Raw genomic sequence first — 18543 nt, forward strand, 5'->3', positions numbered from 1 at the left:
TGTAATACATTCCAGTTGGTGAAGTCTGTGATTTACAGCGTTAAAGGGCTCTGTAACATTCAAGATAACTTCCATAATTTCCATAAGTTTAAAAAAAAAATTGAAAACATTTTTTTTGAGTGGTAAAATTTAGATTATATGTTTTTAATGTTTTTCTGTGTTTTCACATGGCCTAAATTTTAAATTTATACGTAGTGCTGCTGTGCTTTCTTTTTTCTATATAATGGAGTCTGGCAACTTGCACATGTTCACACTTAGGAGGTGCTGGTCAGTTTTTTTGTATAATTATCCAAGCATAGGTGCTAACTTGTTTTCACTGTACAGCCGCTTTAAGTTCTCTCTAAAGCAATGACAGCAATTTTAGCATACATAATTTGCATTGCAATAATCTCATTTTATGTGTCCTAACACAACATGAAATACTTTAGCAGATGGGAGTAGTATTATTTTTCACATTAGTCTAGCCGGTATTTAATCTACAAATTAATAGTATTTTTAATAGATAAGCTTAAAACTTGTCTGATTGTTTGAAAGAGGCATGATAAAAATCCCCAATTTTTACAATCAAAATTATGCTCCCTTTTGGATTCCATTTGGTATTCGTTGAATGTTATCCAGTTTCTGAAAACTGTATATTTATTACTGTGATATTCATATGCCAAAAATTGGCTTCTTCACTGTGAGGTCTCAGGTGTAGGATTCATAAGCCAGTGTCACAGATAGAACAGGTGCCTATCAATGTGTACATTGCAATTAGGCCTAAATGTAAAACTGTTTTTTTTCTTTCATGTTTTTTTCTACTAAATCCCTATCTGAGGAAAAGCCCAGGAATAAATAGTTGTTATAACAGCCAAGGGTATTGTGTAGCATTATAGTCTCCAGCTGGGCTATTACATAGACGGGTGAAGAATACAAGCACCTGACAGATGTGTTCTGTTAGCTTCATTAGGAAAGAAACAAAGAAACTCCTCGATTAATAGTGGTGTAGCTCAAGGGGGAGGGCGAGCGCGGAAAAGCTGGGAAGAATCTAGCCTGTTATTTGAAGAGACACAAAAAGCTTTTAAAGGGGCAAACATATTTTATTCTGTTTTTTTTTCCACTAAATGTGCTGGAAAGGAAACATTTTAAATAGCCGCAGTTCTATATTTGGCAATGCCATTCATAAGCGATCAAAGCCTATTTTTTTTTTTCTTTACTGGAGAAATAATGTGTAACTTTTCTATAAAGCATGTTGAATAAAAAGGTTTTTTTCTCCACCAACTGTCCAAGGATTTAGGCATTTATACCTATAAAAGCCATACTATTAGCTTGTCTAATATGTATTCAATTAAGACTTTATAAAGAAATGTCAGACCCCCAGCTGTCGTTCTACTAGCTTAGACTATGCAATGTAATCTTTATTTTTGCTATAATTCTGTACAGGTCTTCTTGACGCCTTATAGAACCAATAGGACTTCATTGGAGATTTTAGGCAGAATATGTAATACAAACATAATTTTAACCCCTTTCTGCCAGCTGATGGGATTGTAGGTCAGCTCAGTGGCGTATCTAGGGGGGGCAGCCGGGGCATGTGCCCCGGGCGCAGACGGCAGGGGGGCGCAGTTGGGTCGCCTAATGCGGCGGTCCAAAGTGTCTCCCCCGGCGGCTGCATTCTGCCGCCCCCCGCACTGGGAGTCAGCTGTTCTCTGTGCCGACTGTCAAGCTGACAGCCGACACAGAGAAGCTGCAGCGCGCCGGCTCCCGGAGATCAATTGTACTCGCAGACATCTACCAGCTGCGGGTACAATTGAGGCTCTGACCGCTGGGTCAGAGCGACGCCAGCAGCGTGATCAAGTCATGTGATCACGCTGCTGATGTCACTATCCGGCGCGCAGGAGACAGAAGAGACTTGGTGGTAAGTGCTCCTGTAGTTGTGGAGCTGAAGACACCGAAGACTCAGCGTGGGGTGGGTTTATGGGGAATGTTTATTCAGTGTTTGGGGGAGTCAGGATTTCATCAGTGTGTTGGGGGGGGTTAGGGATTTATTCAGTGGGGGGGGGATTTATTCAGTGTGTGGGGGGGATTTATCCGCTGCGTTGGGGGGGATTTATTCAGTGTGTGTGGGGCGGATTTATCCGCTGTGTTGGGGGGGATTTATTCAGTGTGTGTGGGGGGGATTTATCCGCTGTGATGGGGGGGATTTATTCAGTGTGTGGGGGGGATTTAGTCAGAATGTATGGGGGGATTTATTCAGTGTGGGGGGATTTATTCAGTGTGTACGTGGGGGGGCTGGAATTTATTTAGCATGTGTGGGGCAGGGTGCATTTATTCTGTGTGGAAGGGGATGGATTTATTCTATAGGAAGGGGAGTGGATATATTCTGTGGGGGTGAGTGGGGAGATGGGGGTGGACACAGTAGCAAAGGGAAAAATGTGTGCTGACAGTACTGGGAGCAACGGTGATGGGATGTGTGAGGACAGTATGGGGAGTCGGGGGAATGTGTGAGGGGGAATGTGTGAGGAGGAAATATGGAGAGAGCAAAGGGGTATGTTAGCAGGGGGGGGGGATGTACATGAGGAGGCTATTAGAAATGTGTGCAGACAGTATGGGGGGATGAAAGTGTGAGTGGACACATAATAGATACTGAGTAGTGTGAGGGTAACAGCCAGGAGGAGACAGTATGCCAAGAAGGAGGAGTGTAATGAAGGGGCACAGTAGAGAGACTGGGCTCTCTATGAGGGACACCGTATGAGAAGGCAGTGTGAAGTATGGAAAAGAGAGAGAGGGTAGTGTGGATGGCATGTACCATAAGAGGGACAGAGGTCATATTATGTGCTGGGAATAAAGTGAGGGGCAATTATTTACTCAGGGGCTCAGCCTAGGGCAGATATTGTTATTCCGGAGCATTATAATAACACTGCTATCTTTAAGGGTGTTGTGTCGGGATGTGCTGCAGAAGACAGGAGAAGATGGAAGTCTGCAGAAACGAGCTCTGCCGGTGGATGAGAAGAGTCATCATGGCATCTGGACAAGGTGAAGATGAAAAGAAAGAGGCGACTCCACAAACAACGTCATCTATCAGGTACCTGGATGTAAATGTGTTTTTTTCGTGATACTAATTCTAATTTTTATTTGTTAGGAACATTAAAGGGGATGTCCAAGGTTGTGATGAGTCTGCAGTCATACTATGTGACTGCAGACTTCTGAATTCTCACAGTGCACACTGCTATCATAATTCTCTGATGTTGGTGATTTACATACATGCGGTCACGTGCTGACTAGACATGTGTGGCCTCATTCAATGAAAATGAATTGACTGAGGCCGGACACGTCTAGTTAGAATGTGGCCAGAAGTATCCAAATCACATACTTGTGCTGTCATGACCGTCCACTCTGGCCACCGGCAAGGGAGAATCCTGAAAGTGTGCAGTGCTTGCGCTGTGAGAATTCAGAAGCCTGCAGTCACATAGAATGACTGCAGACTTTCATCTCAAACCTAGACGCACCCTTTAATTATAAAATGAAGCCCTGTAGCCAGTCCTAACAACGTGTAATATCCTAACTGTCAGGTTTAAGCTCTGCTTTCAGGTTCCAGCAACCATCACATGGCCACTTCACTCATATGTGATTTTCATATTTGCCGTCATGTGACAATGAGGTGTTCTTCCTGCTTCTCTCAGTTTTTCACTGAACATTGAGAGAATTAGGGAGAGCAGCTCGTTGGCGCGTGACTAAGTGTACAAATCACGTATGTGCTGGGGGAGGGGGGCGCCAAACTGAATTCTTGCCCCGGGTGCCAGAAAACCTAGATACACCTCTGGGTCAGCTGGCAGACTCGCCCACTTTGAGGTGGGCTCCTGCGGCGAGCCCACCTCAAAGCCGCGACATGTCAGCTGTTATCAACAGCTGATATGTGGCCGCAATGGGCCCGTCACATGATCGGGGGTCAGCAGTGCATTGCCATAACAACCTGAGGCCTCCTTGAGACCTCTATGGTTGTTGATGGCAGATTGCTGAGAGCATCACCCTGTGGTCGGCGTTCAAAGCAATGCTGCATTTCTGCTACATAGACGTGATCTGTGCTTCACCTCTATGTAGCAGAGGTGATCATGTAGTGAATGCTTCTAGCCTCCTATGGAGGCTATTGAAGCATGCCAAAAAAAAAAGTGTTTAACCCCTTAATCCCATATGACGTACTATCCCGTCCAGGTGACCTGGGACTTAATTCCCATGGACGGGATAGTACGTCATATGCGATCGGCCGCGCTCACGGGGGGAGCGCGGCCGATCGCGGCCGGGTGTCAGCTGCCTATCGCAGCTGACATCCGGCACTATGTGCCAGGAGCGGTCCCGGACCGCTCCCGGCACATTAACCCCCGGCACACCGCGATCAAAGATGATCGCGGTGTGCCGGCGGTGCAGGGAAGCATCGCGCAGGGAGAGGGCTCCCTGCGGGCTTCCCTGAGACGATCGGTACACGGTGATGTGCTCACCGTGTACCGAGCGTCTTCTCCCTGCAGTCCCCGGATCCAAAATGGCCGCCGGGCTGCATCCGGGTCCTGCAGGGAGCACTTCCGGGTCAGGATCAGGCTGCAGCTGCAGCTCTAATCCTGCCCGGCTGTATGTCAGATCACCGATCTAACAGAGTGCTGTGCACACTGTCAGATCGGTGATCTGTGATGTCCCCCCCTGGGACAAAGTGAAAAAGTAAAAAAAAAAATTTCCACACTTGTAAAAAAAAATAAAAAAAAAATTCCTAAATAAAGCAGAAAAAAAAAAATATTATTCCCATAAATACATTTCTTTACATAAAAAAAAAACAAAAAAAACAATAAAAGTACACATATTTAGTATCGCCGCGTCCGTAACGACCCGACCTATAAAACTGGCCCACTAGTTAACCCCTTCAGTGAACACCGTAAGAAAAAAAAAAAAAAAACGAGCCAAAAAACAACGCTTTATTATCATAACGCTGAACAAAAAGTGGAATAACACGCGATCAAAAAGACGGATATAAATAACCATGGTACCTCTGAAAACGTCATCTTGTCCCGCAAAAAACGACCCGCCATATAGCATCATAACCAAAAAAATAAAAAAGTTATAGTCCTGAGAATAAAGCGATGCCAAAATAATTATTTTTTCTATAAAATAGCTTTTATCGTATAAAAGCGCCAAAACATAAAAAAAATGATATAAATGAGGTATCGCTGTAATCGTACTGACCCGAAGAATAAAACTGCTTCATCAATTTTACCAAACGCGGAACGGTATAAAAGCCTCCCCCAAAAGAAATTCATGAATAGCTGGTTTTTGGTCATTCTGCCTCACAAAAAATCGGAATAAAAAGCGATCAAAAACTGTCACATGTCCGAAAATGTAACCGATAAAAACGTCAACTCGTCCCGCAAAAAACAAGACCTCACATGACTCTGTGGACCAAAATATGGAAAAATTATAGGTCTCAAAATGTGGAGACGCAAAAACTTTTTTGCTATAAAAAGCGTCTTTTAGTGTGTGACGGCTGCCAATCATAAAAATCCGATATAAAAAACTCGCTATAAAAGTAAATCAAACCCCCCTTCATCACCCCCTTAGTTAGGCTAGGTTCACATTGCGTTAATGGGTTAACGCTAACGGACAGCGTTGCACGGCGAAAATGTCACAATTAACGCCGTGCAACGGGTCCGTTAGCACAACCATTGACAGCAATGTGATTTTCGGGTGTAGCGCATCGCTAGAGCGTGCCATTTTCGGCTCGCGCTAGCAAGGTGCCGTTCTTTTGTGGCGCGCCTCAGACGCTGCTTGCAGCGTCCGCGGCGCGCCCGAGGTCCGATCCCCGATCTTCCAGAGCGGGGACGTTAACGCGACCACTAAACACGACACCTAAAAAGACATTGCGTTAGCGCAATCCGCTAGTGCTAAACGGATTTCCCTAATGCAATGTGAACCTAGCCTTAGGGAAAAATAATAAAATTAAAAAAAATGTATTTATTTCCATTTTCCCATTAGGGTTAGGGTTAGGGCTAGGGTTAGGGCTAGGGTTAGGGTTTGTATTACATTTACGGTTGGGATTAGGGTTGGGATTAGAATTAGGGGTGTGTCAGGGTTAGGTGTGTGGTTAGGGTTACAGTTGGGATTAGGGTTAGGGGTGCGTTTGGATTAGGGTTTCAGTTATAATTGGGGGGTTTCCACTGTTTAGGCACATCAGGGGCTCTCCAAACGCGACATGGCGTCCGATCTCAATTCCAGCCAATTCTGCATTGAAAAAGTAAAACAGTGCTCCTTCACTTCCGAGCTCTCCCGTGCGCCCAAACAGGGGTTTACCCCAACATATGGGGTATCATCGTACTCGAGACAAATTGGACAACAACTTTTTGGGTCCAAGTTCTCTTGTTATCCTTGGGAAAATAAAAATTTGGGGGGCTAAAAATCATTTTTGTGGGAAAAAAAAGGATTTTTTATTTTCACGGCTCTGCGTTGTAAACTGTAGTGAAACACTTGGGGGTTCAAAGTTTTCACAACACATCTAGATAAGTTCCATGGGAGGTCTAGTTTCAATATGGGGTCACTTGTGGGTGGTTTCTACTGTTTGGGTACATCAGGGGCTCTGCAAATGCAACGTGACGCCTGCAGACCAATCCATCTAAGTCTGCATTCCAAATGGCGCTCCTTCCCTTCCGAGCTCTGCCATGCGCCCAAACAGTGGTTCCCCCCCACATACGGGGTATCAGCGTACTCAGGACAAATTGAACAACAACTTTTGGGGTCCAATTTATTCTGTTACCCTTGTAAAAATACAAAGCTGGGGGCTAAAAAATCATTTTTGTGAAAAAAAAAATAATTTTTATTTTCACGGCTCTGCGTTATAAACTGTAGTGAAACACTTAGGGGTTCAAAGTTCTCACAACACATCTAGATAAGTTCCTTGGGAGGTCTAGTTTCTAATATGGGGTCACTTGTGGGGGGTTTGTACTGTTTGGGTACATCAGGGGCTCTGCAAATGCAACGTGACTCCTGCAGACCAATCCATCTAAGTCTGCATTCCAAATGGCGCTCCTTCCCTTCCGAGCTCTGCCATGTGCCCAAACAGTGGTTCCCCCCCACATATGGGGTATCAGCGTACTCAGGACAAATTGGACAACAACTTTTGGGGTCCAATTTATTATGTTACCCTTGTGAAAATACAAAACTGGGGGCTAAAAAATAATTTTTGCGAAAAAAAAAAAAAAATTATTTTAACGGCTCTGCGTTATAAACTGTAGTGAAACATTTGGGGGTTCAAAGCTCTCAAAACACATCTAGATAAGTTCCTTATGGGGTCTAGTTTCCAAAATGGTGTCACTTGTGGGGGGTTTTAATGTTTAGGCACATCAGGGGCTCTCCAAACCAACATGGCGTCCCAACTTAATTCCAGTCAATTTTGCATTGAAAAGTCAAATGGCGCTCCTTCCCTTCCGAGCTCTGCTATGCACCCAAAAAGTGGTTTACCCCCCACATATGGGGTATCGTCGCACTCAGGACAAATTGCACAACAACTTTTGTGGTCTAATTTCTTCTCTTACCCTTGGGAAAATAAAAAATTGGGGGCGAAAAGATCATTTTTGTGAAAAAATAAGATTTTTTATTTTTACGGCTCTGCATTATAAACTTCTGTGAAGCACTTGTTGGGTCAAAGTGCTCACCACACATCTAGATAAGTTCCTTAAGGGGTCTACTTTTCAAAATGGTGTCACTTGTGAGGGGTTCCAATGTTTAGGCACATCAGGGGCTCTCCAAACGCAACATGGCGTCCCATCTCAATTCCAGTCAATTTTGCATTGAAAAGTCAAATGGCGCTCCTTCCCTTCCGAGCTCTGCCATACGCCCAAACAATGGTTTACACCCATATATGGGGTATCAGCGTACTCAGGACAAATTGGCCAACAATTTTTGAGGTCCAATTTCTTCTCTTACTCTTGGGAAAATAAAAAATTGGGGGCGAAAAGATCATTTTTGTGAAAAAATATGATTTTTTATTTTTACGGCTCTGCATTATAAACTTCTGTGAAGCAATTGGTGGGTCAAAGTGGTCACCACACATCTAGATAAGTTCCTTAGGGTGTCTACTTTCCAAAATGGTGTCACTTGTGGGGGGTTTCAATGTTTAGGCACATCAGTGGCTCTCCAAACGCAACATGGCGTCCCATCTCAATTCCTGTCAATTTTGCATTGAAAAGTCAAATGGCGCTCCTTCCCTTCCGAGCTCTGCCATGCGCCCAAACAGTGGTTTACTCCCACATATGGGCTATCAGCGTACTCAGTACAGATTGTACAACAATGTTTGGCATCCATTTTATCCTGTTACCCTTGGTAAAATAAAACAAATTGGAGCTGAAATAAATTTTGTGTGAAAAAAAGTTAAATATTCATTCTTATTTAAACATTCCAAAAATTCCTGTGAAACCCCTGAAGGGTTAATAAACTTCTTGAATGTGGTTTTGAGCACCTTGAGGGGTGCAGTTTTTAGAATGGTCTCACACTTGGGTATTTTCTATCATATAGACCCCTCAAAATGACATCAAATGAGATGTGGTCCCTAAAAAAAAATGGTGTTGTAAAAATGAGAAATTGCTGGTCAACTTTTAACCCTTATAACTCCCTAACAAAAAAAAATTTTGGTTCCAAAATTGTGCTGATGTAAAGTAGACATGTGGGAAATGTTACTTATTAAGTATTTTGCGTGAGATATCTCTGTGATTTAAGGGCATAAAAATTTAAAGTTGGAAAATTGCGAAACTTTCTAAATTTTCGCCAAATTTCCGTTTTTTTCACAAATAAACGCAAGTTATATCGAATAAATGTTACTACTAAAATGAAGTACAATATGTCACGAGAAAACAATGTCAGAATCGCCAAGATCCGTTGAAGCGTTCCAGAGTTATAACCTCATAAAGGGACAGTGGTCAGAATTGTAAAAATTGGCCCGGTCATTAACGTGCAAACCACCCTCGGGGCTTAAGGGGTTAAAAATAGAAAAAAAATATAAAAGTTCAAAACACCCCCCCCTATCAAAATAAAATAATTAACCCCTTTCTGACATCAGACGTACTATCCCGTCGAGGTGGGGTGGGCCCCTATGACCACTGAAGGGATAGTACGTCATTTGCGATCGGCAGCGCTCACGGGGGGAGCGCCGCCGATCGCGGCCGGGTGTCAGCTATTTATCGCAGCTGACATCCGGCACTATGTGCCAGGAGTAGTCACGGACCGCCCCCGGCACATTAACCCCTGGCACACCGCGATCAAAGATGATCGCGATGTGCCGGCGGTATAGGGAAGCTTCCCGCAGGGAGGGGGCTCCCTGCGGGCTTCCCTGAGCCCCCCGCAGCAACGCGATGTGATCGCGTTGCTGCGAGGGTCTTACCTCCCTCCCTGCCTGCTTCAGCCCCGGATCCAAGATGGCCGCGGATCCGGGTCCTGCAGGGAGGGAGGTGGCTTCACAGAGCCTGCTCAGAGCAGGCACTGTGAAGCCTGCAGCACTGTAACTCAGATCAGTGATCTGACAGAGTGCTATGCAAACTGTCAGATCATTGATCTGTGATGTCCCCCCCCTGGGACAAAATAAAAAAGTTTTAAAAAAAATATTCCAAATGTGTAAAAAAAAAAAATAAAAAAAAATATTCCTAAATAATGAAAAAAAAAATATTATTCCCATAAATACATTTCTTCATCTAAATAAAAAAAAAAACAATAAAAGTACACATATGTAGTATCGCCGCGTCCGTAACGACCCAACCTATAAAACTGGCCCACTAGCTAACCCCTTCAGTAAACACCGTAAGAAAAAAAAAAAACGAGGCAAAAAACAACGCTTTATTATCATACTGCCGAACAAAAAGTGGAATAACACGCGATCAAAAAGACAGATATAAATAACCATGGTACCGCTGAAAACGTCATCTTGTCCCGCAAAAAACGAGCCACAATACAGCATTATCAGCAAAAAAATAAAAAAGTTATAGTCCTGAGAATAAAGCGATACCAAAATAATTATTTTTTCTGTAAAATAGTTTTTATTGTATAAAAGCGCCAAACAAGACATGGCGTCCGATCTCAATTACAGCCAATTCTGCGTTGAAAAAGCAAAACAGTGCTCCTTCCCTTCCGAGCTCTCCCGTGTGCCCAAATGGGTTTACCCCAACATATGGGGTATCAGCGTACTCAGGACAAATAGAACAACAACTTTTAGGGTCCAATTTCTCCTGTTACCTTTGGGAAAATAGAAAACTGGGGGCTAAAAAATAATTTTTGTGGGAAAAAAAAGATTTTTTATTTTCACGGCTCTGCGTTATAAACTGTAGTGAAACACTTGGGGGTTCAAAATTCTCACAACACATCTAGATGAGTTCCCTGGGGGTCTAGTTTCCAATATGGGGTCACTTGTGGGGGGTTTCTACTGTTTAGGTACATTAGGGGCTCTGCAAACGCAATGTGACGCCTGCAGACTATTCCATCTGTTGTGAATTCTGTTGTCGAACTCCCTCCTGTGGTCGTGAATGGTACTTCGGCGAGTTCTGTCTATGGGCTCCCTCTGGTGGCTGTGAGTGAAGCTGCTGCTTCTGAGGTTCCTTACACAGGTGATGTGGTTTATCCTTTGGTTGACTGCTCTATTTAACTCCTCTCAGATCGTTACTCCATGCCAGCTGTCAATGTTTTTGCATTGGTTCAGTTCGCTCCTGGATCTCTCTGGTGACCTGCCTTCTCCTGCAGAAGCTAAGTTCCTGATAGTCATTATTTGTTCATTGTTTTCTTGTCCAGCTGGTTTTCATGATTTTGTCTTGCTAGCTGGAAGCTCTGGGATGCAGAGTGGCCCCTCCGCACCGTGAGTCGGTGCGGAGGTCTTTTTTGCACACTCTGCGTGGTCTTTTGTAGGTTTTTGTGCTGATCGCAAAGTTACCTTTCCTATCCTCTGTCTATTTAGTAAGTCTGGCCTCCCTTTGCTGAAACCTGTTTCATTTCTGCGTTTGTGACTTTCATCTTTACTCACAGTCAATATATGTGGGGGGCTTCCTTTACCTTTGGGGAATTTCTCTGAGCAAGGTAGGCTTTATTTTCTATCTCTAGGGCTAGATAGTTCTTAGGCTGTGACGAGGCACCTAGGTCTGGTCAGGAGCGCTCCACGGCTATTTCTAGTGTGTGTGATAGGATTAGGGCTTGCGGTCAGCAGAGCTCCCACATCCCAGAGCTCGTCCTGTATGAGGTTTAACTATCAGGTCATTCCGGGTGCTCCTAACCACCAGGTCATAACATCCATCTAAGTCTGCATTCCAAATGGCACTCCTTCCCTTCCGAGCCCTCCCATGCGCCCAAACGGTGGTTCCCCCCACATATGGGGTATCAGCGTACTCAGGACAATTTGGACAACAACTTTTGGGGTCAAATTTCTCCTCTTACCCTCGGGAAAATACAAAACTGGGGGCTAAAAAATAATTTTTTGGGGAAAGTTTTTTGTTTTTTTTTTCACGGCTCTGCGTTACAAACTGTAGTGAAACACTTGGGGGTTCAAAACTCTAACAACACATCTAGATGAGTTCCTTAGGGTGTCTAGTTTCCAAAATGGTGTCACTTGTGGGGGGTTTCTACTGTTTAGGTACATTAGGGGCTCTGCAAACACAATGTGACACCTGCAGACCATTCCAGCTAAGTCTGCATGTCAAATGGAGCTCCTTCCCTTCCGAGCCCTCCCATGCGCCCAAACAGTGGTTCCCCCCCCACTTATGGGGTATCAGCGCACTCAGGACAAATTGGACAACAAATTTTGGGGTCCAATTTCTCCTGTTACCCTCGGGAAAATACAAAACTGGGGGCTAAAAAATAATTTTTGTGGGAAAAAAATTTTGTATTATTTTTACGGCTCTGTATTATAAACTTCTGTGAAGCCCTTGGTGGGTCAAAGCGCTCACCACACATCTAGATAAGTTCCTTAGGGGGTCTACTTTCCAAAATGGTGTCACTTGAGGGGGGTTTCTACTGTTTAGGTACATTAGGGGCTCTGCAAACGCAATGTGACACTTGCAGACCATTCCAGCTAAGTCTGCATTCCAAATGGCGCTCCTTCCCTTCTGAGCCCTCCCATGCGCCCAAACAGTGGTTCCCCCCACATATTGTGTATAATCGCACTCAGGACAAATTGGGCAACAAATTTTGGGGTCCAATTTCTCCTGTTATCCTCAGGAAAATACAAAACTGGGGGCTAAAAAAATAATTTTTGTGGGAAAAAATTTTTGTTTTACTTTTACGGCTCTGCATTATAAACTTCTGTGAAGCCCTTGGTGGGTCAAAGCACTCAAAACACATCTAAATAAGTTCCTTAGGGGGTCTACTTTCCAAAATGGTGTCACTTGTGGGGGGTTTCAATGTTTAGGCACATCAGTGGCTCTCCAAACGCAACATGGCGTCCCATCTCAATTCCTGTCAATTTTGCATTCAAAAGTCAAACGGCGCTCCTTCCCTTCCGAGCTCTCCCATTCGCCCAAACAGTGGTTTACCCCCACATATGGGGTATCAGCGTACTCAGGACAAATTGTACAACAACTTTTGGGGTCCAATTTCTTCTCTTACCCTTGGGAAAATAAAAAATTGGGGGCGAAAAGATATTTTTTGTGAAAAAATATGATTTTTTATTTTTACGGTTCTGCATTATAAACTTCTGTGAAGCACTTGGTGGGTCAAAGTGCTCACCACACCTCTAGATAAGTTCCTTAGGGGGTCTACTTTCCAAAATGGTGTCACTTGTGGGGGGTTTCAATGTTTAGGCACATCAGTGGCTCTCCAAACGCAACATGGCGTCCCATCTCAATTCCTGTCAATTTTGCATTCAAAAGTCAAACGGCGCTCCTTCCCTTCCGAGCTCTCCCATTCGCCCAAACAGTGGTTTACCCCCACATATGGGGTATCAGCGTACTCAGGACAAATTGTACAACAACTTTTGGGGTCCAATTTCTTCTCTTACCCTTGGGAAAATAAAAAATTGTGGGCGAAAAGATATTTTTTGTGAAAAAATATGATTTTTTATTTTTACGGTTCTGCATTATAAACTTCTGTGAAGCACTTGGTGGGTCAAAGTGCTCACCACACCTCTAGATAAGTTCCTTAGGGGGTCTACTTTCCAAAATGGTGTCACTTGTGGGGGGGTTTCAATGTTTAGGCACATCAGGGGCTCTCCAAACGCAACATGGTGTCCCATCTCGATTCCAGTCAATTTTGCATTGAAAAGTCAAATGGCGCTCCTTCGCTTCCGAGCTCTGTCATGTGCCCAAACAGTGGTTTACCCCCACATATGGGGTATCGGTGTACTCAGGACAAATTGTACAACAACTTTTCGGGTCCATTTTCTCCTGTTACCCTTGGTAAAATAAAACAAATTGGAGCTGAAGTAAATTTTTTGTGAAAAAAAGTTAAATGTTCGTTTTTATTTAAACATTCCAAAAATTCCTGTGAAGCACCAGAAGGGTTAATAAACTTCTTGAATATGGTTTTGAGCACCATGAGGGGTGCAGTTTTTAGAATGGTGTCACACTTGGGTATTTTCTATCATATAGACCCCTCAAAATGACTTCAAATGAGATGTGGTCCCTAAAAAAAATGGTGTTGTAAAAATTAGAAATTGCTGGTCAAATTTTAACCCTTATAACTCCCTAACAAAAAAAAAATTTTGCTCCAAAATTGTGCTGATGTAAAGTAGACATGTGGGAAATGTTACTTATTAAGTATTTTGTGTGACATATCTCTGTGATTTAATTGCATAAAAATTCAAAGTTGGAAAATTGCAAAATTTTCATAATTTTCGCCAAATTTCCGTTTTTTTCACAAATAAATGCAGGTACTATCAAAGAATTTTTACCACTATCATGAAGTACAATATGTCACGAGAAAACAATGTCAGAATCACTGGGATCCGTTGAAGCGTTCCAGAGTTATAATCTCATAAAGGGACAGTGGTCAGAATTGTAAAAATTGGCCCGGTCATTAACGTGCAAACCACCCTCGGGGGTAAAGGGGTTAAAAAAAATCAGACCTACACATATTTGGTATCACCGCATTCAGAATCGCCAAATCTATCAATAAAAAAAGCATTAACCTGATAGCTAAACGGCGTAGCGAGAAAAAAAATCAAAACACCAAAATTATGTTTTTTTTCACCACTTAGATAAAAAATAAGCTAGACATGTTTTGTGTCTATGAACTCATAATGACCTGGAGAATCATAATGGAAGGTCAGTTTTAGCATTTAGTGAACCTAGCAAAAAAGCCAATCAAAAATCAAGTGTGGTATTGTACTTTTTTTGCAATTTCATCGCACTTAGAATTTTTTCCCCGCTTTCTGTTACATGACATGGTAAAAGCAATGATATTGTTCAAAAGTACATCTCGTCCCACAAAAAATAAGCCTTCACATGGCCATATTGACGAAAAAAAAAAAAAGTTATGGCTCTGGAAAGAAGGGGAGCGAAAAACGAAAACGAAAAAAGCTCCGGGGGTTAAGGGGTTAAAATTGATCAAATCATGTACCTATAATGTATGAGATAACCCATCAGCAAGTATTCTGGTACCCTGAAGTACCACCATAATAAAGTATTAAAGGGAATCTATCAGCAGCATTTTGCTACCTTATCTAAGAGCAGCTTGAAGCAGGAAGCGAGACCACGATTCCAATGATGTATCACTTAGTTTACTGGGTGTAATGGATCTGACACAATCAGTACTTTTAGCTGTAGAATGCAGCAGAGCTGAGAAAGCTAACCCTGCCCACACCAGAATCTTTATATACAATGTCTATAGACAATGAGCTGTTTATCACAGGCGTAGGGGTGTGGTCAGACTAGTGTGCTCCAGCAATGCTAATCACAAGTGATAAAATTTTCACTATAAGTAAACACCACCAGAGAGGGTAAGGCCAGAGTCACACTAAAGAGGAATATGGACGAGGGAGAGGCGCAAAAACACTGCATTGCACACGGACCAATGATTCTCTATGGGGCAGCTTCCATCAGCCGTATATTTCTCGGCCATATTTTCTGGGCTGAGAAAATCGCAGCATGCTGCGTTTGTCAGTGTATTGTGCAAAAAAATCCGCCAATGAAAGTCTATGGGGGCGAGAAAAATACGGATTACACATGGACCATGCGTGTGACTTGTGAGAAATATGCAAGACTTTTCCAGGTGTCAGGAAATGTGCCAAGCCTAATCAGGAAGCTTAAACATGCTAATTAGATTAAAAAGCGAGACAGACATCCCAGAAGAACACCTCACGCCTCCGCGGAGTCCTGCAGCATGGCTTCACTGACTAATGTGGAAATGTTTCTAGTCCTGGTGCAAGAAAGGTCAGAAATTTGGGATCACTATTCAAACCGGGCCAGAAAAGAGGCGGCATGGAGGAGCATATGTGGCCTCCTTTTTTAGGATTTTGGACAGCGGCCACATGAGGGACAGAAGCAACTAAGTAAGTTCACTCATGTTTCTTAAATAATATTCTAAACTGCAGTAATTAACAGGTTTTCACACTATCCCCTTAAATCTTATTCTGATGATTGTAAACAAATTATTATGAATGAAGATAATGTTTTAAAAATCCAGCTTAGTAGGCCACATGACTATGTGAAATCTCTGTAAACTTGTTATTCCACTGTGCACAATGGCCTTATACATTATTTTCTTGTCTGTCATTGCAGTGGAAGATGTAATGAGACGATGGCACAGCATAAGGGACCAATACAGGTGGGAAAGACAGCAGCGGGCCAGGAGTGGTGCTTCAGCACCAACCAAAAGAAAATATATATATATTATGACCGGCTGTCATTTCTTGATCCCAGTATGGATCTGAGACCCTAAGTTCAAACATCACACCACATTACACATATGTATTTTATGCTCATAAATTAATTTTGTGTTAATTATTTTCACACTTTCATAACAGAACTCAGTCCAACCTCACTGAGAGGGAGACTTGGTCAGACTCAGAGGCTATAATTGATCCCGTCAGGGAAGGTGAAGAAGTGGATGGCCCATCTTCTGATCACTCCAGCTGTATCCCTCCAGCTCCATCTTCCGCAGCACCAGAAGCTCTGCCAACTACAGGCCCAGATGCTCTACCACCACCCACAACTGCACCAGCACCCGTCAACCAGGAAGATCCTGGAAACAGCAGCAGCCCTACTGTCCCGCTAAAGGCCTCCCCACAGCCTTCTGTGATATCTCGCCGTGGCCGCAGAAAAAAAGAGCTACAGGATACAAGGAGGCATGTGGATTCGGGTGTTCTTAACTATCTTTCCAGGGCTGCCCAGGATGAGGGTGAGGAGGCATATTCCCGCAGCCTGGCCTGGTACCTCCGTCCCCTACCCTGTGAGGTGAGGCTACCTGTGAGAGGGTGCTTTCAGATCATTATTGATGCATGCACCCCCCAATACCCCATATGAGTTGTTTGAATACTTGGAGAGGTGGCAGCTGTCATCCCGTAACCTCATGCGAGTTCAACAAACCCCACAAGTGCATGCTTAACAGGGATCTGATGCACCTCCTCCACGTGTGCCTACACCTCAACCTTTTACCCCCCCCCAAAACCAACCATTGCCACAACATATCCAAATGCCAGCCTACCAGCAGCATTCCCAATATTGCCACTTGTACAAACCCAGTGTTGGAGGCTGGTCCCAACCTGGGTTTGGATGACATGGCCATAATGGGGGTTATGAGTCACGTGGCTTCTATAATCCTCAAGAGGCCCATACTCAATATCCCTATGGGCACTTGGCAAGTGGACAATCAGAGCATGGCAAATATATCCAGCATGGGGAAGAGTTTGTACCCACACAGGGTGAAGGACAATTGGGCCAACAAAGGCAGGAAGAACCAGAAACAGGACTGCCGCCATCACCTCCACCAAACTGCCCAAACCTTTAAGTTTGTGTGTGTTAAATCTTTGTTTCATGCAAAAATATTGTTTTTTCTGCTGTGATAGCTAAAAATATGTTCGATATATGTTAGGCCAAATTTATATGGCCACAAAAGGTTTATGTTTGTTCTAACAATCATTAATACACCATACATAATTATTAGATTCTAAAACATGTCTTAAATAAGTAAAATCAACACACACAGTAGCTTAACATAAGAAATTTTTTAATACATATAAAACCAAATTTTGAAATTATAACATAGAGACAGCATTATCTTGCCAGGGAGTTGCACCCTGAGGTGTAAGAAAATAATTAGTAAAAATATCACGGACTTTGAGTCTTGAAAGTGGACGACGTTGAAGGATGACATGTGGTGTAGGACTACACACATTGGGCAACAGACCTTCAGCACTATCAGCTGAGGAGCACTCATGTAGTCTGGTGAAATTATGTAGTACTACACAAGCTTCTATGACTTCGTTGATGTTGGCTTCACTCAGCTAAATGGCAGACTGGAGGACCCACCATTTGGCACAAAGAATGCCAAAAGCGCACTCCACCGATCGCCGTGCCCGTGATAAACGTAAGTTAAATATCCGCAGCTGGTGGTCCAGGTTTCGATGAGGATATGGCCTCATGACATTCTTTGTTAATCGGAAGGCCTAATCTGCCACAAGGACATATGGCACAGCTTCTACATTGAAGCCTGGAAGTTGACGTGGTGGTGGTAAGTCCAACTGGTTATCACGCAGCCACCGACCCATAATGGAAGAATTCTAGAGTCTCCAGTTCTCTCATAGGCCCCAATATCTACAATTATAAACCTGTAGAGACTGTCAACCACAGCTAACAGCGCTACCAAAAAATACTGTTTATAATTATAGAATTGGGACCCCGAGTTCGGCGGCTTACGCGCACGGATGTGTTTCCCATCAAGGGCTCCAATGCAATTTGAGAAATCACAATGCTCCTGAAAGCCATGTGCAATCTGCATCCAGTCTACCATTTTGGGCACAGGCATGACCAGTTCATCTAGTCTGGACCAGATTTCCACACAGGTAACACGGACTATGCACAAGATAGTTGACCTCCCAATTAAAAATTCAATATGTAGGGCAGCATAAGAAAGGCCAGTTGTCAGGAAGCTGAAAGCACACAAAAATCACAATTAACAAGGTTTGAATGCTTTTAAAAAATCATATACAACAAAAGTACTGTGTGTCACTAACAAGCCAGGCTAGCAGTACATTCAAAAATTAACACTGGCTATGTGATTTTAACATTAACTACATATTCAAACTCTGATGTTAGTTGAGTTTGTACATATATTATTACTCAATTTACATCAGCTGCTAAGCGAAAATAAATAACACATTCATTTATATTAGAAAAACATCATCAACATATAGTATGTGAGGATGGTGAATACATACCGTAAAGTAAGGAGAAGACGCTCCTCTGCGGATATACATTTCCGCATCTTGGTGTTCTGAAATATTATTCCAGGTCACACTGTCTCCAACAATATATTAAAGGTCGCAATACGCATGCGACAGTACTGGAAACATTTGTCTGGATATGTCCACAGAGATGCATATTGCCGGTGAAAATGGCCTTTAGTGAGGCG

Source organism: Ranitomeya imitator, chromosome 6, assembly GCF_032444005.1.
Source record: "Ranitomeya imitator isolate aRanImi1 chromosome 6, aRanImi1.pri, whole genome shotgun sequence".
NCBI lineage: Eukaryota > Metazoa > Chordata > Amphibia > Anura > Dendrobatidae > Ranitomeya > Ranitomeya imitator.